This window comes from Salmo trutta, chromosome 25 (assembly GCF_901001165.1).
Source record: "Salmo trutta chromosome 25, fSalTru1.1, whole genome shotgun sequence".
NCBI lineage: Eukaryota > Metazoa > Chordata > Actinopteri > Salmoniformes > Salmonidae > Salmo > Salmo trutta.
The window spans coordinates 45,858,620-45,884,315 of record NC_042981.1 but is presented as its reverse complement, the minus strand read 5'-3'; the positions used below and the strand labels follow the sequence as shown (position 1 = coordinate 45,884,315).

At 43.5% G+C, this 25,696-nt stretch overlaps 1 protein-coding gene across 1 annotated transcript in view; it reads left to right on the top strand.

Moving 5' to 3' along the window:
- Positions 1 to 25,696, top strand: part of si:dkey-16j16.4 (uncharacterized) — a 69,100-nt gene that overhangs the window by 29,832 nt on the left and 13,572 nt on the right. The window lies entirely within an intron of this gene.

The window sequence follows — 25,696 nt, the reverse complement described above, 5'->3', positions numbered from 1 at the left end:
GCATGCCACCAACTTTTTGCTGAATTTTCTTTATATCGGAAAGGTATTGCCGGCAACCAACCGAGTTATGATTGTGGTAAAGTTCTGCCTTTGTCACTTTGCCCATCACGCAAAGTCACACTGCTTTGAGAAAGCGTGGGGGATCCTCTGTATAAAATCAATGTCAGATTTTTGTTTTCACTGAATCTCAGTTTGGATATTGGTTAGGTTACAATTAGGCTGGGGAATGTTAGCTAAGTTTTTATTTTTTTATTCAGGTTTTACAAAATGTACATCAATGTAAGTACAAAGATTTTACCATATCCAAACCACCCTCCCTCCACACAACACATCAACCCCCCCAGTCCCTTCAAATCAAATCAAATGTATTTATATAGCCCTTCTTACATCAGCTGATATCTCAAAGTGCTGTACAGAAACCCAGCCTAAAACCCCAAACAGCAAGTAATGCAGGTGTAGAAGCACGGTGGCTAGGAAAAACTCCCTAGAAAGGCCAAAACCTAGGAAGAAACTTAGAGAGGAACCAGGCTATGAGGGGTGGCCTGTCCTCTTCTGGCTGTGCCGGGTGGAGATTATAACAGAACATGGCCAAGATGTTCAAATGTTCATAAATGACCAGCATGGTCAAATAATAATAATCAGAGTAGTTGTCGAGGGTGCAACAAGTCAGCACCTCAAGAGTAAATGTCAGTTGGCTTTTCATAGCCGATCATTGAGAGTATCTCTACCGCTCCTGCTGTCTCTAGAGAGTTGAAAACAGCAGGTCTGGGACAGGTAGCACGTCTGGTGAACAGGTCAGGGTTCCATAGCCGCAGGCAAAACAGTTGAAACTGGAGCAGCAGCACGGCCAGGTGGACTGGGGACAGCAAGGAGTCATCAAGCCAGGTAGTCCTGAGGCATGGTCCTAGGGCTCAGGTCCTCCGAGAGAGAGAAAGAAAGAGAGAATTAGAGAGAGCATACTTAAATTCACACAGGACACCGGATAAGACAGGAGAAATACTACAGATATAACAGACTGACCCTAGCCACCCGACACAAACTACTGCAGCATAAATACTGGAGGCTGAGACAGGAGGGGTCAGGAGACACTGTGCCCCCATCTGATGATACCCCCGGACAGGGCCAAACAGGCAGGATATAACCCCGCCCACTTTGCCAAAGCACAGCCCCCACACCACTAGAGGGATACTCCAACCACCAACTTACCATCCTGAGACAAGGCCAAGTATAGCCCACAAAGATCTCCGCCACAGCACAACCCAAGGGGGGGCACCAACCCAGACAGGAAGACCACGTCAGTGACTCAACCCACTCAAGTGACGCACCCCTCCTATCCGCCCTACCTCAGTTCACCCACCTCCTCCCAACCACCCACTCCAATCACCCCATATACCCAACCCATCCCACACCCTCCCTCAGTTCAGTCCTAGAAAACAACAATTCTACAGAGATATCACAACAAATAAAGAAACAAGAATACAGGAATATTTTTTTGTGTCACGTACAAACAACTCAATATGGATTCAAGATACAAAAAGTGGAGCAACAAAAACAGAAATAAATAATGATCAGTAAACCTCAGACAAACTTGCTTGGACTGGATAACATTATATTGATGACTGTACCTATTATGTAATGACTACTGGGAATACCAACTGGGAAACCGACTTCTTCGGGATCGGTGTCCCTTCTACGGGACTGTTGAGCTAACGTAGGCTAATGCGATTAGCATGAGGTTGTAAGTAACAAGAACATTTCCCAGGATATAGACAGACATATCTGATATTGGCAGAAAGCTTACATTCTTGTTAATCTAACTACACTGTCCAATTTACAGTAGCTATTACAGTGAAAGAATACCATGCTATTGTTTGAGGAGAGTGCACAATTTTGAACATAACACGTTATTAATAAACAAATTAGGCATATTTCGGCAGTCTTGATACAACGTTTTGAACAGAAATGCAATGGTTCATTGGATCAGTCTAAAACTTTGCACATACACTGCTGCCATCTAGTGGCCAAAATGTATATTGCACCTGGGCTGGAATAATACATTATGGCATTTCTCTTCATTTTCAAAGATGATGGTACAAAAAAATTACAAAATAATGTATTTTTTTTTCTTTGTATTAACTTTTACCAGATCTATTATATTATATTCTCCTACATTCCTTTCACATTTCCACAAACTTCAAAGTGTTTCCTTTCAAATGGTACCAAGAATATGCATATCCTTGCTTCAGGGCCTGAGCTACAGGCAGTTAGATTTGAGTATGACATTTCAGGCAAAAATTGAAAAAAAGGGGCAGATCCTTAAGTCTCATCAGAGGGGAGCCTCGGCAAGCCATTGAAGTATGATATAAATGGTTGCCATTTTCTAACAAATGTATCATTGGAACCCCTAAGAGAATATTTCATTTCCTCAAGCTTTAGAAAGAACATTACATCGGTGAGCGATTGAGAAGTAGAGGGGGGCTGAGCAGACTTCCACTGGAAAATAATTCTATGTCGAGCTAATAAGGATGTAAAAGCAATAATATCGGCATGTTTGGGGTCCAAGGAGAACAAGTCTTCTGGAATACCAAAAACAGCTATCATGGGACATGGTTGCAGGTTAATTTAAAGCACCTCAGATAACATTTTAAAAATAGATTCCCAGTAAGTTTGTCATTTAGAGCATTGAATGACATGGTGAAACATGACGTGTATCACACTCATTATTTACATTTGGATATATTTCAGACAATCTGGATTTGGAAAAATGCAATCTATGTCAAACCTTAAATTGAATGAGACCAAGACGAGCACAAGATGTAGTGGAGCATACCCTATCAATCGCCTCATCCCACCACTCCTGTGTAAATTCAACACCCATTTCCCGTTCCAATGTAGATTTAGTTTTGTTGATGGAGTGTTTGTCCAATGACATAATACACAGATAGATCTGAGAAATGACTGCTTTCTGTCAAGGTAATAGCCATCCCAGGGTTGGCAAGGCAGTGGAGCAGAGAAGCCAGCAAATTGGGAGGAGACACAATGCCTCATTTGAAGGTAATGGAAAAGTGAGATGGAGGCAAAGATTATTTAGAGCCCGGGTTGGGAAAACTAGAAAAAAAGTATTTACATATAAGTCTTGGAAGGACTTAATGCTTTCTCTTACTGGACAAGGAAAGGTATTATCTATTAGGGAAGCGGGGAATAAGTGGTTCTTATCAATAGGACCCCTAGTAGATGCAGAGGAGAATAGAAAATGCCTTCGAAACTGGTACCAAATCTTAAGTGTGGACAGCACTACAGGCTTGCCAGTATAGCGAGAGGGGAATGCTGGGAGAGAAGAGCAGAGTAAAGCAGAAATACAAGAATGTGCCTCTAGGTGGCACCATGGGGTATCTGGAGCATGTAACCAGAATGGCAATTTCTGAAAGTTGGCTGCCCAGTAATATACGTATACAGGGAGGAATAGAAAGACTTGAAGGTGTCATTGATCCCCGTAGGGTCAGAAATCAAGCTATGAGAGGAATCTTTAATTTGAGCAATCAGCGCTGTGCTTAAATTGGTGTGCGAGCAGATGACTTGCCATGTTCATAGTAGGTACCACGTGAATGCAATAGTAACTGTTCTGCATCTGTAGTGGACAAGAAATTGAATTCAGATTGTAAGTTCAGCGTTGCTTATATAGCTCTGGAGATGACGTCAAGGCATACTGGTGGTCTAAATCAAGGATGGCTTTCGAGAGTTCTTATAGTTTAGGTTTCCAAGTTTTGTTTCTCTAAGATAGGCCTTAAGTGATTCCCATAAGAGAGAATGAGAGGTTGAGCTTGTCTGATTTGAAAAAATAAAATGTTCAATAGAAGTGGAGATAACATTACAGAAGTCTGCATCTGACAGGAGAGTTGAATCTCGAACAGAGAGGAGAACGAGTTTGTCCTGATAGTCCTATGTCGAGGGCTGAAGGTCCATGGTCAGAAAATACAATGGGTAAATATTCAGAAGAGGTGACATTTGGAAGTAACTAATGATCAATAAAGAAATAGTCAATATGAGAAAAAGAATGGTGTACATGTGAATAGAAAGAATACTCTCTTGCCTGGGGATTCTGAAATCTTCAGGGATCTGTACACCCATTGTGAACCATAAAATCTGGGGTTGGAGTGGTCTAAAGGTGGGCAAGTAACACAATTTAGATCACCGCCAAATATCAAAAGATGGGTGTTCAGAGAAGGGAATTTCCCGAGCAACCCATTCGCAAATTCAACATCATCAAATTTGGGAGCATTTTATCTTAAATATCCCATTTACTGTCTGAAATAACATTAGTAGTAGAGAAATGTATTATTTTACTAACCAAAATTGCAACCCAACTGGCTTTGGAGTTAAAGTCTGAATGGAAAACCTTACTGAACCTGGAGTTTTGTAGCCTTGAGTGATCTTTAATGTGTAAAGTCCTTGACAGGATTATTCATTGTTTTCCAAAGTAACTTTATAGGATTAGGCCTACCTATTCCAATATTACCATTATTAGTGTTGTTAGCCATCTAAAATATCGAAAAGAAAAATGTGTGAAAACAGACCAAGCATTTGCAAAGATAAGAGAAAACTGATGAAAAAAGCAAAGAAAAAAATATTAAAGATAATTTCTTTAAATAGGACCAAACAAGGTCACTCCCCCTCCCACCCAAACCCAAAGTCTCCTTCCCCAGCGAATGGAGACAGCAGGTTGACACGTTTGTGCAGCTTCGGTGCATATAAACCGAAAACATTCCTATCCTAACGCGGAGAGGTTCCATAGCACGAGTAGTGAAATATACTGCTAAAAAAAATAAAGGGAACACTTAAACAACACAATGTAACTCCAAGTCAATCACACTTCTGTGAAATCAAACTGTCCACTTAGGAAGCAACACTGATTGACAATACATTTCACATGCTGTTGTGCAAATGGAATAGACAACAGGTGGAAATTATAGGCAATAAGCAAGACACCCCCAATAAAGGAGTGCTTCTGCAGGTGGAGACTACAGACCACTTCTCAGTTCCTATGCTTCCTGGCTGATGTTTTGGTCACTTTTGAATGCTGGCGGTGCTTTCACTCTAGTGGTAGCATGAGACGGAGTCTACAACCCACACAAGTGGCTCAGGTAGTGCAGCTCATCCAGGATGGCACATCAATGCGAGCTGTGGCAAGAAGGTTTGCTGTGTCTGTCAGCGTAGTGTCCAGAGCATGGAGGCGCTACCAGGAGACAGGCCAGTACATCAGGAGACGTGGAGGAGGCCGTAGGAGGGCAACAACCCAGCAGCAGGACCGCTACCTCTGCCTTTGTGCAAGGAGGAGCAGGAGGAGCACTGCCAGAGCCCTCCAGCAGGCCACAAATGTGCATGTGTCTGCTCAAACGGTCAGAAACAGACTCCATGAGGGTGGTATGAGGGCCCGACGTCCACAGGTGGGGGTTGTGCTTACAGCCCAACACCGTGCAGGACGTTTGGCATTTGCCAGAGAACACCAAGATTGGCAAATTCGCCACTGGCGCCCTGTGCTCTTCACGGATGAAAGCAGGTTCACACTGAGCACGTGTGACAGACGTGACAGAGTCTGGAGACGCCGTGGAGAACGTTCTGCTGCCTGCAACATCCTCCAGCATGACCGGTTTGGTGGTGGGTCAGTCATGGTGTGGGGTGACATTTCTTTGGGGGGCCGCACAGCCCTCCATGTGCTCGCCAGAGGTAGCCTGACTGCCATTAGGTACCGAGATGAGATCCTCAGACCCCTTGTGAGACCATATGCTGGTGCGGTTGGCCCTGGGTTCCTCCTAATGCAAGACAATGCTAGACCTCATGTGGCTGGAGTGTGTCAGCAGTTCCTGCAAGAGGAAGGCATTGATGCTATGGACTGGCCCGCCCGTTCCCCAGACCTGAATCCAATTGAGCACATCTGGGACATCATGTCTCGCTCCATCCACCAACGCCACGTTGCACCACAGACTGTCCAGGAGTTGGCGGATGCTTTAGTCCAGCTCTGGGAGGAGATCCCTCAGGAGACCATCCGCCACCTCATCAGAAGCATGCCCAGGCGTTGTAGGGAGGTCATACAGGCACGTGGAGGCCACACACACTACTGAGCCTCATTTTGACTTGTTTTAAGGACATTACATCAAAGTTGGATCAGCCTGTAGTGTGGTTTTCTACTTTAATTTTGAGTGTGACTCCAAATCCAGACCTCCATGGGTTGATAAATTGGATTTCCATTGATTATTTTTGTGTGATTTTGTTGTCAGCACATTCAACTATGTAAAGAAAAAAGTATTTAATAAGATTATTTCTTTCATTCAGATCTAGGATGTGTTGTTTAAGTGTTCCCTTTATTTTTTTGAGCAGTGTACATTTGAAAAGGCATTCACAAAATGGTAAAGTAGGTCGATAGACAACCAAAGACAGAAAACCCCATAACAGTAAAACGGATCTGTGCTGACTCAGGGAGTCTTCAATCAGTGCAATACGTACAATGTGTCTTAAGGAGGGCCAAATAAGTGTACGGAGGTTCTGAAGATCTGTGGGGAGTGTGACCGCATGAGATTCTGTAACGGTTGGACTGGAGTCGACGCCATTACCATTCACGTTTGCCATCACGGTTGAAACAATAGTTACAGGTCTTCTGCTCCTCAAATCGTGTGACATTTGAATCAAAAAGGTAACTTACAAACACATCAATGAAATCTGATATGTAAGAAAGTGGAATGCAAAGTAAGAGTTTGGCAAAATTAACTAATGCGTAGGAGCCTCGTCCACAAGTTTCTTTTCCATTCACATGCTAAACCAGAAGCCCGAATGTTAGCTAAGTTGAGGTGAGTTCTGTTCATGGTCATCTTGTCTAGTTGGCTAATTTATTAGCAGTGATCAGAACATTTTGCCAGCATGTTATGTAGCTTAACAAGTGGATTATTTTGCTCTTCACTTAGTAGCCTTAGCCTACTCCCGACCAAAAGCCTGTGACTTGTCTGATAATGTGATTTTATTTCACTGAATCTTTGGTTAATTGTCTCTCTGGCTGGGCAAATAAGTGGAGGTGGTATAGGTCATCTATTAGTTTTCTCATCTATTCCTGATCAGAAACATTTAGCATGCAATAATATAGCCTAAATTAAGTGTATGAACACAAGACTCGCATTCGTTTGAAAATATAGTTTCTATTATTTTCTATCGTTATCATGATAAAAACTCTCAAAGTAAGACTACGCCTGCTCCCTAAGAATGCGGAGTGAATGTTGTGAAAAAGATGAAACCGAGGTAACACAAACATCTGGCCTGATTCCGGCATGCCAGATCTAAAACTGCTTGCCCGGGTCTGGCAGCCGGATCCGTCCTGTCCGAATTGAATGATGACGGTACAGACTAGGTCCGAGTTATTCATTCCAGATCTGGCAGCCTGAACTGAGCCAAAGCTGCGATTTTAGGGCCAGAATCAGCCCAGCAATGGGCCAAATCCACTTGATTCTACCCCCCCAACAAGAAAAAATATATTTTAAATGTAGGTAGTAATATTGCAGCTATCAACTATGAACAAGAAACATAAAATAGACATGACATTTTCTCATTTTAATACTTGTATTTAAATAGATTAATTTGACTTTGTCTCATCCCTCAATATGTCCACTAGCATGGATTTATCCAAATAAATGTCACTAGAAAACAGCTTAAACAAACGTAAATGCAGCTTAATGCCTCTGCTCCGTGCATTATCTGGAACTAAGAAACTCGACAGTACCAAATCGTCCATTATTTCCAGATAATGTAATGTATGTATGTAAATGCATCTATGTCGCTGTGGGTCTATCTGCCCTTCCCATGCTGTGCTCGGTCCTATCCTTTCTGCCTCCGTCTCTAACTTCTCTGTCTCTCTATCTGTTGCCTTGGACGTGAAAGTGTTTCTCCTGACAGCACATTTGAATAACAGAAACAATTAGCAAAATAAGTTCTTAATAATTAGTCCGATTTTGACACCACAAAAAAATCCCAAGAATCACAATCGACAATCAACACAATAATCACAGAGGTTTTCAATTTCAACACCGAGTCAAACAGATCAGGAGATATACAGTGCATTCGGAAAGTATGCAGACCTCTTGACTTTTTCCACATTTTGTTACGTTACAGCCTTATTTTAAAATGTATTCAATAGTTTTTTTCCCCTTCATCAATTTACAAACAGTACCCCATAATGACAAAGCAAAAACAGTTTTTTGTGCAAATTTATTAAAAATAAAAAACTTCAATATCACATTTACATAAGTATTCAGACCCTTTACTCAGTACTTTATTGAAGCACCTTTGGCAGCGATTACAGCCTCAAGTCTTCTTGGGTATTATGCTACAAGCTTGGCACACCTGTATTTGGGGAGTTTCTCCCATTCTTCTCTGCAGATCCTTTCAAGCTCTATTAGGTTTGATGGGGAGTGTCGCTGCACAGCTATTTTCAGGTCTCTCCAGAGATGTTCAATCGGGTTCAAGTCCGGGCTCTGACTGGGCCACTCAAGGACATTCAGAGACTTGTACCGAAGCCCCTCCTGCGTTGTCTTGGCTGTGTGCTTTGGGTCATTGTCCTGTTGGAAGGTGAACCTTCGCCCCAGTCTGAGGTCTTGAGCGCTCTGGAGCAGGTTTTCATCAAGGATCTCTCTGTACTTTGCTCCGTTCATCTTTCCCTCGATCCTGACTAGTCTCCCAGTTCCTGCCGCTGAAAAACATCCCCACAGCATGATGCTGCCACCACCATGCTTCACCATAGGGATGGTGCCAGATTTCCTCCAGACGTGAAGCTTGACATTCAGGCCAAAGAGTTCAATCTTGGTTTCATCAGACCAGAGAATCTTGTTTCTCATAGTCTGAGAGTACTTTAGGTGCCTTTTGGCAAACTCCATGCGGGCTGTCGTGTGCCTTTTACTGAGGAGTGGCTTCCGTCTGGCCACTACCATAAAGGCCTGATTGGTAGAGTGCTGCAAAATGGTTGTCTTTCTGTAAGGTTCTCCCATCTCCACAGAGGAACTCTTGAGCTCTGTCAGAGGGACCATCAGGTTCTTGGTCACCTCCCTGACCAAGGCACGTCTCCCCTGATTTCTCAGTTTGGCTGGGCGGCCAGCTCTAGGAAGAGTTGGTGGTTCCAGACTTCTTCCATTTAAGAATTATGTAGGCCACTGTGCTCTTGGGGACCTTCAACGCTGCATACATTTTTTGGTACTCTTCCCCAGATCTGTGCCTCGACACAATCCTGTCTTAGAGCTCTACGGACAATTCCTTTGACCTCATGGCTTGGTGTTTGCTCTGAAATGCGCTGTCAACTGTGAGACTTTTTTATAGACAGGTGAGTTCCTTTCCAAATCATATCCAATCAATTGAATTTACCACAGGTGGACTCCAATCAAGTTGTAGAAACATCTCAAGGATGATCAATGGAAACAGGATGCACCTGAGCTCAATTTCGAGTCTCACAGCAAACAGTCTGAATACACACAGTACCAGTCAAGAGCTTGGACACACCTACTCATTCAAGGGTTTTTCTTTTCTACATTGTAGAATAATAGTGGAGACATCAAACTATGAAATAACACATATGGAATCATGTGGTAACCAAAAAGTGTTAAACAAAGTTCTTCAAAGTTGCCACCCTTTGCCTTGATGACAGCTTTGCAAACTCTTGGCATTCTCTCAACCAGCTTCATGATGTGCATTTCAATTAACAGGTATTCCTCATTAAACGTGAATTTGTGTAATTTCTTTCCTCCTTAATGCATTTGAGACAGTCAGATGTGTTGTGACAAGGTAGGGGTGGTATACAGAAGATAGCCCTATTTGGTAAAAGACCAAGTCCATATTATGGCAAGAACAGCACAAATAAGCAAAGAGAAATGACAGTCCATCATTACTTTAAGACATAAAGTTCAGTCAATGCGGAAAATTTCAAGAACTTTGTGCAGTCGCAAAAACCATCAAGCGCTATGATGAAACTGTTTCTCATGAGGACCGCCACAGGAAAGTAAGACCCAGAGTTACCTCTGCTGCAGAGGATAAGATCATTTGAGTTACCAGCCTCAGAAATTGCAGCCCAAATAAATTCTTCACAGAGTTCAAGTAACAAACACATCTCAACATCAACTGTTCAGAGGAGACTGCGTGAATCAGGCCTTCATGGTCGAATTGCTGCAAAGAAACCACTACTAAAGGACACCAATAATAATAAAGAGACTTGCTTGGGCCAAGAAACAGTTTTAAATTAGTTTTTTAAAATCTAATTTTACTGCTTGCATCAGTTACTTGATTGATGTAGAATAGAGTTCCATGTAGTCATGGCTCTATGTAGCACTGTGCGCCTCCCATAGTCTGTTCTGGACTTGGGGACTGTGAAGAGACCTTTTGTGGTATGTACTGTGGGGTAGGCATGGGTGTCCGAGCTGTGTGCCAGTAGTTCAAACAGACAGCTCGGCGCATTCAACATGTCAATACCTCTCATAAATACAAGTAGTGATGAAGTCAATCTCTCCTCCACTTTGAGCCAGGAGAGATTGACATGCATATTATTAATATTAGCCCACTGTGTACATCCAAGGGCCAGCCATGCTGCCCTGTTCTGAGCCAATTGCAATTTTTTGGCACCTGACCACATGACTGAACAGTAGTCCAGGTGCGACAAAACTAGGGTCTGTAGGACCTGCCTTGTTGATAGTGCTGTTAAGAAGGTAGAGCAGCGCTTTATTATGGACATACTTCTCCCCATGTCAGCTACTGTTGTATCAATATGTTTTGACCATGACAGCTTACAATCCAGGGTAACTCCAAGCAGTTTAGTCACGTCATCTTGCTCAATTTCGACATGATTTATTACAAGATTTAGTTGAGGTTTAGGGTTTAGTGAATGAGTTGTCCCAAATACAATGCTTTTAGTTGTAGAAATATTGAGGACAAACGTATTCCTTGCCACCCACTCAGAAACTAGCTGCAATTCTTTGTTAACTTCACTAGGGTAGGGAGCAGCATTCGGAATTTTGGATGAAAAGCGTGCCCATAGTAAACTGCCTTATACTCAGGCCCAGAAGTTAGGATATGCATATACTTGGTAGATTTAGATAGAAAACACTCTAAAGTCTCCAAAACTGTTAAACTAATGTCTGTGAGTATAACAGAACTGATATGGCAGGTGAAAACCTGAGGAAAATCCATCCAGGAAGTACTATTATATTGAAAGGCTGTTTTTCCATTGAAAGCCTATCCACCATACAAAGAGTTAGGACCCAGTTCATGATCTCTATGGCTTCTTTTACATCTGGCTAGTCTTTAGGCATTGTTTCAGGCTTTTACTCTGAAAAATGAGGGAGATACAGAACTTTCAATGAGTGGACAGTGGAAATTTCCAGACAATAGTCCAGTGCGCGATCGGGAGCGCGCCTTTCTTGTTTCTCCTTTTCTATTGACGAAGCTTTGTCCGGTTGAAATATGATTGATTATTTATGACAAAAACAACCTGAGGATTGATTTTAAACATCGTTTGACATGTTTCTACAAACTTTTATTGTACTTCTTTGATTTTTCATCTGTCTGTTGTGACCACGCTTTGTTCTAATGCATTGCTGAACAAAACGCACCAACAAAACTGAGGTTTTTGGACATAAAGAGGAACATTATCGAACAAAAATAACATTTATTGTGTAACATGGAGTCTTCGGAGTGCAACCATATGAAGATCATCAAAGGTAAGTGATACATTTTATCGCTATTTCTGACTTTTATTACTCCTCTTCTTGGCTGCTAACTGTTTGTAATGATTTGTCTGCTGGGCGCTGTTCTCAGATAATCACATGGTTTGCTTTCGCCGTAAAGCCTTTTTGAAATCTGACACAACGGTTGGATTTACAAAAAGTGTATCTTTTAGCTGGTGTATAACATCTGTATCTTTTATGTATGTTTATTATGAGAATTTCTGTTTTATTGAGTTTCATGCTCTGCAATTTCACCGGATGTTGTTTGAGACAGTGGATTATTGAACAAAACGGAGGTTTTTGGATATAAACATGGACTTTATCGAACAAAACAAACATTTATTGAGTAAATGAGAGTCTTGTGAGTGCAAACATATGAAGATCATCAGAGGTAAGTGATTAATTGTATCACTATTTCTGACTTGTGTAACTCCTCTACTTGGCTTGTTACTGTTTAATGATTTGTCTGCTGGGTGCTGTTCTCAGATAATCGCATGGTATGCTTTCGCCGTAAAGCCTTTTTGAAATCTGACACCGTAGTTGGATTAACAAGAAGTTTATCTTTAAACCCATGTATAATACTTGTATGTTTCATGAATTTTTATTATGAGTATTTCTGTTTTTGAATTTCACTGGATGTTGGCCAGGTGGGACGCTAGTGAGGTTAAGTGATGCAGTCATTTCAGTCGCAGTAGTAGCTGACATGTAGAGTGTTGAGACATCTGCATACATAGACACTCTGGCTTTCCTCAAAGCCAGTGGCAATTCATTAATAAAGATTGAAAAAAGTAATGGGCCTACACAGCTGCCCTGGGGACTTCCTGATTCTACCTAGATTATGTTGGAGAAGCTTCCATTAAAGAATACCCTATGTGTTCTGTTAGATAGGTAACTCGTTATCCACAATATAGCAGGGGGTGTAAAGCCATAAAACATAAATTTTTCCAGCAGTCGACTATGATTGATAATGTCAAAAGCCGCACTGAAGTCTAACTCACTGGACATAGCTAGCTAACAAACGTCAGATAGCTAGTGTAGCTAACTGTGACTGTTAGCTAGCTAGCTATGTTAACTGGGTGCTTTCTTTCCAAACAAAAACACTAGCTAGCTCAATTAGCTACTGTCGTGTCTTTGGCATCATTAAACTGAAGACTTATTTTATCAAATAAATTCTCTGTAATTATTATTACGTGATTAAACTAACTTAATCATGTAAATGTAATTAACTAGGAAGTCGGGGCACCAAGGAAAATATTCAGATTAGAAAGTTATAATTTTCCTAATATAACTTTCAGATATTTTAATATCTGATCAATTAGTCTTTTAATTAATGTATTATTCTTTACCTCACGTTAGTCTCATTCCAAACGTCGTAAATTGTTGGTTATCTGCACAAATCCAGTCTTCACTATGAATCATCCATACATCAATTGTCTTAAATAATTTATTTACTTACTAAATAATCACACAAATGCATAAACAAACAAACAGTAGATATAGTTACAAGGAAATGATAGCAGAGTTTCCCTAGTGGGATAAACCGGTATCGCGGCTTGGTGGACAAAAGGGAAGTGGGGGTCGACTGAGAAAGGCGGGAATTACGCAAATGAGTCACTACACACTTGATAATTATATTCATTGAAATGCTAATCCTTTGCACATGAACGCTCACTCATTCGGAAATAACTGCAATCACTATATATTTACGCTCAGTGTGTCGTCGTGATCTCTGTTGGAATTGTCCGTCTTTCTGTTGGAGAGTTCGTCTGATCGTCTCTCGTGGTTAGAATGGATACTTCACATTCCCATTTCAGAAATGTTCTTGTAGATAGATGTTTCGGCGGTTGTCGGTCTTCGCGTTCAATGGTACAGAATTCCTAGCTGCAGACTAGTAATTAGTATAAAAAATGTGTTCTTATTCTGTCGGTATTGATAGTCTCAGAGTTTTTTTTCACCTTTATTTAACCAGGTAGGCAAGTTGAGAACAAGTTCTCATTTACAATTGCGACCTGGCCAAGATAAAGCAAAGCAGTTCGACAACATACAAAAACACAGAGTTACACATGGAGTAAAACAACATACAATCAATGATGCAGTAGAAAAAAATAAGACTATATACAATGTGAGCAAATGATGTGAGATAATGGAGGTAAAGGCAAAAAAATGCCATGGTGGCAAAGTAAATAAAGTATGGCAAGAAAAAACACTGGAATGGTAGATTTGTAGTTTGAAGAAAGTTAAAAGTTAAAATATAAATAATATGGTGCAAAGGAGCAAAATAAATAAAATAAATAAATACAGTAGGGGAAAAGGTAGTAGTTTGGGCTCAATTAAAGATGGGCTATGTACAGGTGCAGAGATCTGTGAGCTGCTCTGACAGCTGGTGCTTAAAGCTAGTGAGGGAGATAAGTGTTTCCAGTTTTAGAGATTTTTGTAGTTCGTTCCAATCATTGGCAGCTGAGAACTGGAAGGAGAGACGACCAAAGGAGGAGTTGGCTTTAGGGGTGACCAGAGAGATATACCTGCTTATATACCTGCTTATATATATGCTTATATACCTGTTTAACCACGTTGTATGGTTAAAAGATTCAGCAATCTACTCAAACCTTAACTCCCTCTGTGATGAGGTACTGGTCTGAAGGGAATTCCTCCCGGTGGGGGTTATATTCATAACAGTAAGAAGGGGCTGTCCCATGACGCCAGATCAATGTCTGTGTTCATGGGGCGGGCCAATGATTTAGTTAAACTCCAAAGGGAATTGGAGTTTCCTTCGTTAAACAGTGAGAGAGAGAGGGGGATGGTGCAGAGAGAGGGGGATGGTACTCGCTATCCCCAAAGAGGGCAACGTCATGACACTACCTAAAATCACATAGCCTAGACCCTAAACATATTGACTTAGCTAGCTACCTCTGTTGTAACAGTTAGCTAGTAAGATAGCTAGCTAACATTGTCGTTAGCTGACGTTAATGGAGAAACTTTGACAACAACCATGACCAGTCCAGAAATGATGCTAGCTACAATGTTACAAAGGGATTAGAGACTGCGACGAAATACACTACTTCAAATACAATAGTGAAAATTACCTATTTTGAACTTTTGGTATCTTCTCCGGCTTGCCTTGACTGTTAACCAACTAAATGACTCTCACAACGACCGTATCTGGAACAAAATGATGGCGCCGACAGAGAGGGCTGCCTCGCTTCTAGTCCTTAGGAAACGTATTTCTTACATTGTTAGCCCAGAAAATCTTATGTGTTATTACATACAGCCAGGAAGAACTATTGGATATAAGGGTGACGTCAATTTACCAGCACTACGACCAGGAATATGACTTTCCCGAAGCGGATCCTTTGTCCGAACCACCCAGGGCATTTGAACTGATTCCAGAGGCTGACGCAAAACAACGCCGCCGGAGAAGAGGTAGACGGAGCGGTCTTCTGGTCAGACTTCGGAGGTGCGCACACCATCCACCGCTTCCGAGTATATTACTCGCTAATGTCCAGTATCTAGATAACAAGGTAGACAAAATTAGGGAAATTGTTGCTTTCCAGAGAGACGTCACGGAAACATGGCTCTCTCGGGATATGCTGTCGGAGTCGGTACAGCCACCTGGATGCTTTGTGCGTTGCGCCGACAGGAATAAACATCTCTCCGGGAAGAAGAAGGGCGGGGGTGTATGTTTCATGATTAACGACTCATGGTGTAATTGTAACAACATTCAGGAACCTTTTGTTCTCCTGACCTAGAACTCCTCACAATCAAATGCAGACAGTATTATCTCCCAAGGGAATCTCCTCGCTATTGTCTCAGCCATGTATATCCCCCCTCAAGCTGATACCACGACGGCCCTCAAGGAAGTTCACTGGACTTTATGCAAACTGGACACCATATATCCTGGGGCTGCATTTATTGTAGCTGTGGATTTTAACAAAGCAAATTTGAGAACAAGGCTACCTAAATTCTATCAGCATATTGACTGTAGCACTCGCACTGGTAAAACACTGGATCACTGCTACTCTAACTTCCGCGATGCATACAAGGCCCTCCCCCGCCCTCCTTTTGGCAAATCTGACCACGACTCCATTTTGCTCCTCCCTTCCTATAGGCAGAAACTCAAACAGGATGTACCCGTGCTAAGGACTATTTAACGCTGGTCTGTCCAATCGGAATCCACGTTTCAAGATAGTTTTGATCACACGGACTGGGACATGTTCCAGGCAGCCTCAGATAATAATATCGACGTATATGCTGATTCGGTGAGTGAGTTTATAAGGAAGTGTATAGGAGATGTTGTACCTACTATGACTGTTAAAACCTACCCTAAACAGAAACCGTGGATAGATGGTGGCATTTGCGCAAAACTGAAAGCGCAAACCTCCGCACTTAATCATGGAAAGGTGACTGGGAATATGGCCGAATACAAACAGTGTAGTTGTTCCCTCCGCAAGGCAATCAAACAAGCGAAATGTCAGTATAGAGACAAAGTGGAGTCGCAATTCAACGGCTCAGACACTAGACGTATGTGGAAGGATCTACAGACAATCACGGACTACAAAAGGAAAACCAGCCACGTCATGGACACCGACGTCTTGCTTCCAGACAAACTAAATACCTTTTCCCGCTTTGAGGTTAATACAGTGCCACCGACGCGTCCCGCTACCAAGGACTGTTGGCTGTCCTTCTCCATGGCCGATGTGAGTAAGACATTTAAACACGTTAACCCTCGCAAGGCTGCCGGCCCAGATGGCATCCCTAGCCGCGTCCTCAGAGCATGCACAGACCAGCTGGCTGGTGACATATTCAATCTCTTCCTATCCCTGTCTGCTGTCCCCACATGCCTCAAGATGGCTACCATTGTTCCTGTATCCAAGAAGGCAAAGGTAACTGAACTAAATGACTATCGCCCCTTAGCACTCACTTCTGTCATCATGAAGTGCTTTGAGAGTCTAGTCAAGGATCATGTCATAGAAGGATTACTTTATCCTATCCCAGGTATTAATTAAAGAGGTGGGGTTTCAGGTGTCTCCGGAAGGTGGTGACTGACTCCGCTGTCCTGGCGTCGTGAGGGAGTTTGTTCCACCATTGGGGTGCCAGAGCAGCGAACAGTTTTGACTGGGCTGAGCGGGAACTGTGCTTCCGCAGAGGTAGGGAGGCGAGCAGGCCAGAGGTGGATGAACGCAGTGCCCTTCTTTGGATGTAGGGACTGATCAGAGCCTGAAGGTACGGAGGTGCCGTTCCCCTCACAGCTCCGTAGGCAAGCACCATGGTCTTGTAGCAGATGCGAGCTTCAACTGGAAGCCAGTGGAGTGTGCGGAGGAGCGGGGTGACATGAGAGAACTTGGGAAGGTTGAACACCAGACGGGCTGCGGCGTTCTGGATGAGTTGTAGGGGTTTAATGGCACAGGCAGGGAGCCCCGCCAGCAGCGAGTTGCAGTAATCCAGACGGGAGATGACAAGTGCCTGGATTAGGACCTGCGCCGCTTCCTGTGTAAGGCAGGGTCGTACTCTGCAAATGTTGTAGAGCATGAACCTACAGGATCGGGTCACCGCCTTGATGTTAGCGGAGAACGACAGGGTGTTGTCCAGGGTCACGCCAAGGCTCTTAGCACTCTGGGAGGAGGACACAATGGAGTTGTCAACTGTGATGGCGAGGTCATGGAACGGGCAGTCCTTCCCTGGGAGGAAGAGCAGCTCCATCTTGCCGAGGTTCAGCTTGAGGTGGTGATCCGTCATCCACACTGATATGTCTGCCAGACATGCAGAGATGCGATTCGCCACCTGGTTATCAGAAGGGGGAAAGGAGAAGATTAATTGTGTGTCGTCTGCGTAGCAATGATAGGAGAGACCATGTGAGGATATGACAGAGCCAAGTGACTTGGTGTATAGCGAGAATAGGAGAGGGCCTAGAACTGAGCCCTGGGGGACACCAGTGGTGAGAGCACGTGGTGCGGAGACGGATTCTCGCCACGCCACCTGGTAGGAGCGACCTGTCAGGTACGACGCAATCCAAGAGTGAGCCGCGCCGGAGATGCCCAACTCGGAGAGGGTGGAGAGGAGGATCTGATGGTTCACAGTATCAAAGGCAGCAGATAGGTCTAGAAGGATGAGAGCAGAGGAGAGAGAGTTAGCTTTAGCAGTGCGGAGAACCTCTGTGACACAGAGAAGAGCAGTCTCAGTTGAATTACCAGTCTTGAAACCTGACTGATTTGGATCAAGAAGGTCATTCTGAGAGAGATAGCAAGAGAGCTGGCCAAGGACGGCACGCTCACGAGTTTTGGAGAGAAAAGAAAGAAGGGATACTGGTCTGTAGTTGTTGACATCGGAGGGATCGAGTGTAGGATTTTTGAGAAGGGGTGCAACTCTCGCTCTCTTGAAGACGGAAGGGACGTAGCCAGCGGTCAAGGATGAGTTGATGAGCGAGGTGAGGTAGGGGAGAAGGTCTCCGGAAATGGTCTGGAGAAGAGAGGAGGGGATAGGGTCAAGCGGGCAGGTTGTTGGGCGGCCAGCCGTCACAAGTCGCAAGATTTCATCTGGAGAGAGAGGGGAGAAAGAGGTCAAAGCATAGGGTAGGGCAATGTGAGCAGGACCAGCGGTGTCATTTGACTTAACCTTCTTTTCAAAATGGTTGACGAAGTCATCCTCAGAGAGGGAGGAGGGGGGGAGGAGGATTCAGGAGGATTCAGGAGGAAGGTGGCAAAGAGCTTCCTAGGGTTAGAGGCAGATGCTTGGAATTTAGAGTGGTAGAAAGTGGCTTTAACAGCAGAAACAGAGGAAGAAAATGTAGAGAGGAGGGAGTGAAAAGATGCCAGGTCCGCAGGGAGGCTAGTTTTCCTCCATTTCCGCTCGGCTGCCCGGAGCCCTGTTCTGTGAGCTCGCAATGAGTCGTCAAGCCACGGAGCAGGAGGGGAGGACCGAGCCGGCCGGGAGGATAGGGGACATAGAGAGTCAAAGGATGCAGAAAGGGAGGAGAGGAGGGTTGAGGAAGCAGAATCAGGAGATTGGTTGGAGAAGGATTGAGCAGAGGGAAGAGATGATAGGATGGAAGAGGAGAGAGTAGCAGGAGAGAGAGAGAGCGAAGGTTGCGACGGCTCAATACCATCTGAGTAGGGGCAGAGTGAGTAGTGTTGGAGGAGAGCGAGAGGGAAAAGGATACAAGGTAGTGGTCGGAGACTTGGAGGGGAGTTGCAGTGAGATTAGTAGAAGAACAGCATCTAGTAAAGATCAGGTCAAGCGTATTGCCTGCCTTGTGAGTAGGGGGGGACAGTGAGAGGGTGAGGTCAAAAGAGGAGAGGAGTGGAAAGGAGGCAGAGACAAAGGAGTCAAAGGTAGACGTAGGGAGGTTAAAGTCACCCAGAACTGTGAGGGGTGAGCCATCCTCAGGAAAGGAACTTATCAAGGCGTCAAGTACATTGATGAACTCTCCAAGGGAACCTGGAGGGTGATAAATGATAAGGATGTTAAGCTTGAATGGGCTAGTGACTGTGACAGCATGGAATTCAAAGGAGGAGATAGACAGATGGGTCAGGGGAGAAAGAAAGAATGTCCGCTTGGGAGAGACGAGGATTCCAGGTCCACCACCCCGCTGACCAGATGCTCTCGGGGTATGCGAGAACACGTGGTCAGACGAGGAGAGAGCAGTAGGAGTAGCAGTGTTTTCTGTGGTAATCCATGTTTCCGTCAGCGCCAAGAAGTCGAGGGACTGGAGGGTAGCATAGGCTGAGATGAACTCTGCCTTGTTGGCTGCAGACCGGCAGTTCCAGAGGCTGCCGGAGACCTGGAACTCCACGTGGGTTGTGCGCGCTGGGAGCACCACGTTAGAGTGGCAGCAGCCACGCGGTGTGAAGCATTTGTGTGGCCTGTGCAGAGAGGAGAGAACAGGGATAGACAGACACATAGTTGACAGGCTACAGGAGAGGTTTCGCTAATGCAAAGGAGATTGGAATGAAAATGAACTAAACAACTGGGGAAGCGAGAGAGCAGGGCCTCCCTCACTAACCATTCACTGAAACACTCAAATATAACTTTTCCAACTTCCACTTTAGAAATGATAATTGATGTAAACTACAGTGGTTCAATGTTTCCAGGAATAGGCTCAAACTTAGTTTATTCAGCTAGATAACTTGGTACAGTATTCTTCCGTGAAACCCACCCAGTGCACCGTATCCTATGACGCCGTAACTAACTAGCATGCTAGCATCCAATAACACACGGTTAGCACCAATACTTGGTTACAACAAACTACTGATGGATCATTCGTGTCCGTGTCTAGTTCCTTTCATAACGCAGAAGTAATTACATTTTGGCTAGCTAACACAAAGTCAGTCCTGCTAGCTACACAAGTGGACTACACATCTCGAAAGTTCAGAAAGTTAAGCTTACGTTGCAAAAATCTTATTGACTAAAAATGATACAGTACTGCTAGCTGGTAGAGTTGGCTAGCTAGCAATGGCTGTGATTACCTTTATCTTTGATACAAAGACAACTATGTAGCTAGCTAACATTACACTAATCAAAACGTTCCGTTGTAATGTATTTAGTTTCTACAGTACTGCTAGTTGGTAAAGTTGGCTAGCAAGCAGTGGCTGTGGCGTTGTGGTGTTGACGCCGTTTGGAAAACGGCGCGAACGAATGAATACAGCTGGCTAGCTAACCTTGTTAGTTTCTCAAAGCTACACCTTTATCCTTGATACAAAGACAGCAAAGACAACTATGTAGCTAGCTAGCTAGCTAATCAAATCAAATCATTCCGTTGTAATGTAATGAAATGTAATATTACCCGCGGAGCGAAGTACAGCAAGACTCCAGCATCACTCCTTAACATCATTAAGCTTGGGGCTCTGGGTCTCAACCCCGCCCTGTGCAATTGGGTCCTGGATTTCCTGACGGGCTGCCCCCAGGTGGTGAAGGAAGGAAACAACATCTCCACTTCGCTGATTCTCAACACTGGGGCCCCACAAGGGTGCGTGCTCAGCCCCCTCCTGTACTCCCTGTTCACCCATGACTGTGTGGCCATGCACACCTCCAACTCGATGATCAAGTTTGCAGATGACACAACAGTAGTATGCTTGATTACCAACAACGACGAGACAGCCTATAGGGAGGAGGTGAGGGCATTCGGAGTGTGGTGTCAGGAAAACAACCTCTCACTCAACGTCAACAAAACAAAGGAGATGATCATGGACTTCAGGAAACAGCAGAGTGAGCACCCTCCTATCCACATCGACGGGACAGCAGTGAAGAAGGTGGAAGGTTTTAAGTTCCTCGGCGTACACATCACGGACAAACTCAAATGGTCCACCCACACAGAAAGTGTTGTGAAGAAGGCGCAACAGCGCTTCTTCAACCTCAGGAGGCTGAAGAAATGTGGCTTGTCACCTACAACCCTCACAAACTTTTACAGATGCACAATTGAGAGCATCCTTTCAGGCTGTATCACCACCTGGTACCGGCAACTGCACCGCCCACAACCGCAAGGCTCTCCAGAGAGTGGTGCGGTCTGCACAACTCATCACCGGTGGCAAACTACCTGCCCTTCAGGACACCTACAGCACCCGATGTCACAGGAAGGCCAAAAATATAATCAAGGACAACAACTATCTGAGCCACTGCCTGTTCACCCCGCTACCATCCAGAAGGCAAGGTGAGTATAGGTGCATCAAAGCTGGGACCGAGAGACTCAAGGGCATCAGACTGTTAAACAGCCATCACTAACACAGAGGCTGCTGCCTACATACAGACTTGAAATCATTGGCCACTTTAATAAATGGACCACTAGTCACTTTAATAATGTCACTTTAATAATGCTTACATATCTTGCATTACTCATCTCATATGTATATACTTTATTTTATACCATCTATTGCATCTTGCCTATGCTGCTCTGCCATTGCTCATCCATATATTTATATGTATATATTCAATTCCATTCCTTTATTTAGATTTGTGTGAATTAGGTAGTTGTTGTGGAATTGATAGATTACATGTTAGATATTGCCTCACTGTTGGAACTATAAGCACAAGCATTTCGCTACACTCGCAATAACATCTGCTAACCATGTGTATGTGGCCAATAAAATGTTATTTGATTTGGATAGTCAGGCGCTGAGTCCGGCTCGAGCAGCAAAGCAGACCGCTCGAACAGCAGAAGCCACCACTGCTGGATCGTGTGTTTTTGTTTTCTTTAGAGGTAATGCAAATAAAATGTGTTGTCTATCAACAATGACAAGCCACCGGGGTCTGACAACTTGGATGGAAAATTACTGAGGATAATAGCGGACGATATTGCCGCTCCTATTTGCCACATCTTCAATTTATGCCAACTAGAAAGGGTGTGCCCTCAGGCTTGGAGGGAAGCAAAAGTCATTCTGCTACCTAGTAAAGCCCCTATTCCTGGCTCAAAAAGCCGATCAATTAGCCTGTTATCAACCCTTAGTAAACTTTTGGAAAAAATTGTCTTTGACCAGATACTATGCTATTTTACAGTAAACAAATTGACAACAAACTTTCAGCATGCTTATAGAGAAGGACATTCAACAAGCACAGCACTTGCACAAATGATTGGCTAAAAGAAATTGATGATAAAAGATTGTGGGGCTGTTTTGTTAGACTTCAGTGCGGCTTTTGACATTATTGATCATAGTCTGCGGCTGGCAAAACGTATGTGTTATGGCTTTACACCCCCTTCTATATAGTGAATAAAGAGTTACATGTCTATCAGAACACAGAGGGTGTTCTTTAATGGAAGCCTCTCCAACATAATCCAGGCAGAATCAGGAATTCCCCAAGGCAGCTGTGTAGGCCCATTACTTTTTTCAATCTTTACTAATGAATTGCCACTGGCTTTGAGGAAAGCCAGATTGTCTATGTATACGGATGACTCAACACTATACATGTCAGCTACTACAGCGACTGAAATGACTGCATCACTTAACAAAGAATTGCAGTTCGTTTCTGAGTGGGTGGCAAGGAATAAATTAGTCCTAAACATTTCTAAAACTAAAAGCATTGTGAATGATTTGTCCCAAATACTAAACCCTAAACCTCAACTAAATCTTGTAATAAATAATGTGGAAATTGAGCAAGTTGAAGTGACTGTTTGGAGTAACCCTGGACTGTAAACTGTCATGGTCAAAACATTGATACAACAGTAGCTAAGATGGGGAGAAGTATGTCCATGATAAGACACTGCTCTACCTTCTTGACAGTACTCAACAAGGCAGGTCCTACAGGCCCTAGATTTTGTACTGTATATATGTGGTAGTGGTGGAGTAGGGGCCTGAGGGCACACAGTCTGTGAATGTATTGTAATGTTTTTAAAATTGTATAAACTGCCTTAATTTTGCTGGACCCCAGGAAGAGCAGCAGCAGCTAATGGGGATCCATACTAAATACAAATACAAATGCTAGCTCCCTATTAAGGATACTTCAGCAAGCATTGATGTTGGCAATTGACGATACATGTATGCTGCTATTTGCTATGCTGAAAATTGCAATCACAGATTTGTAGAACTGACAGGAAATAGTAGCCTATTGTTGACTTGGTGATGTGAGGTCTCAATCTGGAATCAAACTTTGTCTATGTTTAGGTTCAGCAATTCGTAAGTTACCCGGTTTAGATACAATGTTTTATTTTCCTCTGTCTTCTCAGAATGCGCAGGCAGCCCATTGCTACTGTCAAAAGTTCCATGCAGGATATTTTTCAATGTCACACAAATATGAGGTTTGCAAAAATAATAACTGTGACATTAAGCAGACGCTTTTATCCAAAGCAACAGTATGCATGCATTCATTTTCTGTTCGTGGTCTCGGGAATCGAACCCACTGTAAAGGGGTGCGTAACTGGTGGCAGTGAAGTCAGACGCAGGAGAGCAGAACTAGGTAACAGCCAGAGCAGTTTAATTTCAAAACCAACGGCATAAAGAAATAACCCACATGGGTACAAAACCCGACGCGCACCAGTAAACATGTGCACAAGCACTTACAACAAACAATTACACACAAAGACATGGGGGGAAGAGAGGGTTAAATACACAACACTTAATGAGGGAAATGAGAACCAGGTGTGTAGGAAAACAAGACAAAACAAATGGAAAATGAAAAGTGGATCGACGATGGCTAAAAGACCGGCGACGACGACCGCCAAACGCCGCCCGAACAAGGAGAGGAACCGACTTCGGTGGAAGTCATGACACCCACAAACACGACTGCCATGGACGTTATTTATTTTGCTGTTTTAATAGGCTACAGACTAAATTTGTAACAGTTTAATAGGCTATTGCAATAATTCAACATGCATGGTTGTAGACTACACCACTGCTTTACCCTAGGTAGCAGATTATCAAATGGAAGATATAGGCCTATGTGTTCCTCTAGGCTGTGCTCTGGGGTTGCTGGGCACGCTCCACTATTGATAGGCCTACGTTTTTCAAAAATACAATTATTATACCTCCTAGACTACAACACAGTGCAATAAGTCATTTATTGTTAGGACACAATTATTGTAATTTATTGTTAGTACACAATTATTGTCTAGGCTGTAAACTGCAGTGATGAAAGGCAAATTTTAATAACCACTCAATCGTCCTTTTGTGTTTCATGACACAATAAAGCCCTGATTATACCTGATTATATCCAACCATTTGGATCAGTTATGGGTTTATTTTTTACAGTTTACAAGGTCCAGAAAATTACATTAGGCCACTCATATTGTGTATTTTGTCAGGATGTATTGGCGTTTACAGATAGGCCTACCATAGAAAAATAGGCTGTAGCCTATGACACTGAGATGTGCTGTCTGTCGTGGATCATGTATCCCAAGTCGTCCTATAATTAACGTGGCCACCAGCATATTGTATGCCTAAAAATTGCAAATGCCATTATATTAAGCCAGGATTGGCCGAAGGGGCCAGATATGCTGAAGTAGACTCGGCCCGAGTACCATTAGCCGGAAGCCAGAGTAATATGATTCTGCCTAACTCGGGAAGAGCTCGGCCCGTATGAAGCCCCCCGAGTCCGAGTCGATGCCGAGTCCCCCGAGTCTCAAACGGAATAGGCCCGAACCCACCGTGTCGACTGGGAAGTGGATAGAAAAACACGGGCATGGGCTCTGTTTCAAAATATCGCTGTTTTGTGTGTTGTGTAGGAAAAATATTATTTGTATTTTATTCTGTTATATTCCATTATATTCTTACTATGAAATATGTGTGTCTTGTCGGTTTAATGAATAAAATAAGGAATTATTGATTTCATTTGCATGGCGCAGCCATGTATCCTATAGGCTGCATAGACCAGTAATGTAATTAAACTCAAAACATACTATTCTATTCTTTTGAAAATGGTTCTTAGGACCTGCGTAAACAAATTAATAATTGGGTTTATTTGTGATGGTGTATATTCAATGGATCTATTAAAATAGAAGCCTACCCACATCGCCCCATGTCTGCTCCCACTCCTGAACTTGCTGGCATGTGCATGGGAGGTATAAAAGGCTTATCCCGTCAAGAATGTGGTAAAATTGGACTGTATGAATTGGGTTCTTAAAACGTTGCCTGATTTGTGAAAGAAGTATAGGAAACGATTGTCATCGCAAACCGTTTGTGTGGCAGATTTATTGCAACAAATGATCGGTCTGTCAGATGCGCCTTGAAAAAAATCGGAATATTCTTTGTTGTCTTCAAATGACAGAAATGCATATATATGGTTTCAGGGGTGACACAGAGCACATTTTAAGGGCTATTTAATGATAGTCACCATACTTTCAACTACTAAACGGACTGTACTCACATTGTTGTTAAGGGGGTATCCAAACCAACTCTCCCTCCCTCCACAACTGCAGGAGTCTTGCGTTTCCATTCTACTCCCCTCTTCCAAGAGCCCTGTTCCTGTCTCCTGCCTCCCCCCAGACAATTCCTCGATTGTAAAGGGCCTCTGTCACTTACGAGAATGGTTCTGCTGGG